We start from the raw sequence: 2,500 nt of genomic DNA, 5'->3' as shown, positions 1-2,500 counted from the left end.
TTTTATCGGTCATACATACGGTCAGTCATAGATTATCATGCATTACACCTAGTATTGTTTAAGGAATCAGATTTGACTAGTTTAGAAATTGCATCTAATATGTACATACATATTAGATACTGTAACATCGGAAAATCTCAAATGGTGAACATATTGCAGAGAAATATTGAAATAAATTTTTAATGGTCATCATACACTATATGAATGCAAATATCAGAATTATAAGGCAATATTAAATAGTTAAATGAAATGACGCAAAATATTATGTCACAAAGGTATTTTGTATCATGAAGACACATTATCATTTATCACTACATACAATAACCACTTTTTTATTTTATAATCAAGAGTGCTTGCAAAACAACTAGTCTCCACAGTGAACTTCTAGAACCTAAATATGTGATGTCTGTTGTTCACTTGTGATGAAAATGTTTTGAGGACTTGGGGGTATTGAAATTGAGTTACCCAATGTAAATTTCCATGACTTTTCCAGGATTTCTTCTTGGAAATTCATTTTTTCAAGATTTTCCAGACCTAGAAAATGAAAATGTTGGAATTCCAAGTCTTCCAGGAATACCACATGGCGGAAGGACCCTGTTTATATATATTCCACATAATGTTTGTAATAAAACCAGTATGTATATGTGTGTGTGTGTGTGTTTGTATGTGTGTGTGCGTTTGTGTCTGTGTGTGTTTGTGTGTGTGTGTGTTTGTGTGTGTGTATGTTTGTGCGTGTGTGTGTGTTTGTTTGTTTGTTTGTTGTGTGTGTGTGTGTGTGTGTGTGTGTGTGTGTGTGTGTGTGTGTGTGTGTGTGTGTGTGTGTGTGTGTGTGTGTGTGTGTGTGTGTATTCTGCATCATATTTGTAATGAAACTAGTCTGTCTATATACATCTAAAGAAACATATGTATAGCCCTTCTTTGTAACACATCCGTAACTCTTAACACTTTGATACATACTCGCACATGGTTGCCCTTTATGCAAACATTATTGGAACCTTTTGAAATGCCTTTTTGTTTTGTATGCCTTTGACTTGATACTATGTGATGCACTCCTGTCAATAAGAGCGCGATATTTTTAAGATATATTGCACGTAGTCTGAGATATGGATTTACATTTTAATCAATTACGAGTCGCATCGTATGTTTCTTGATACAAAACTCTTATATAAATGTATATGAAATGTCTCTAAACCTTTTTAACAGAGCATCAGATACATGTTCTATATGGGTAAGATTTTAAGTCAATCATGATGGTCGCTATAACGACATGTTCGAGCCATTTGACGTGGTATTGGCTTCGGTGGGACATATATCTTTAAAATAATTTTGTAGGTTTATCATTTAACCTCACAGGCTCAAACTTATCAAAGGTAGGGCTGGTTGCCCTGATCTGCTGATATATTATAGGCACTAAGACATGTTAAAGCCTGTGATCATAGGCATAATCCAGCTCTCTACTGATACAACTTTGGGAACATCGAGCTCACTTGCGATGGATACGATAATATGCAAAACTTTGTGCAATACAGTAGCATTTTCTACGTGAATAACAATGGATGTCATAAGATAAAGAACAAATATTTGTCTGAATCTGAGAAATACATTTAATGGTTTCTACGGTCTTCTTACATTTCATTTGAAGCTTGCAAACTATAATGCTTATAAGCAATAATCTTATTAGCATATGGAGTATTTTTTTAACCTGATTTCACGGGCCAAACATCAAAGTATCGAAGTGTTGTTTTTTTTGGAATGCTATAAAGCAGGCCTAATATATATATCATATATATATATATTAATATATATATTATATATATATATATATATACATATATAATGTATGTATGTATTATATATATATATATAATATATATATATATATATATATATATATATATATCTATATATCTATATCATCTATATATATATCTATTATATTATATAATATATAATATATATAGTATTATTATATATTATATATATATATATATTTTATATATATATATATTATATATATATATATTTTATATATATATATAAATATATAATCTATATATATTATATATTATATATATATATCTATATGTATATATATATATATATATATATATATATATATCAATATATAAAAATATAAATATCTATATTATATTATATCTACTATACATATATATTATCTATATATATTATATTACTATTTCTATTATATATATATTATATATCTATTCTATATTCATATCATATATACTATCTATATCTATATATATATATCTTATATATATATATCATTATATACTCTATATATTTATAATATTATCTTCATAATCTATATATATTATATATCTATATACTACTACATACAACACCTCACATCAATATACTACATCATCACTCCACTTATTATATCTATATATATATATATATTATATATATATATATCTATATATATATATATATATATAATATATCTATATTACTTTATATATATATATATATATCA

Source organism: Penaeus monodon, chromosome 5, assembly GCF_015228065.2.
Source record: "Penaeus monodon isolate SGIC_2016 chromosome 5, NSTDA_Pmon_1, whole genome shotgun sequence".
NCBI classification, from domain to species: Eukaryota; Metazoa; Arthropoda; class Malacostraca; order Decapoda; family Penaeidae; genus Penaeus; species Penaeus monodon.
Note: the sequence above shows the minus strand (reverse complement) of the source record.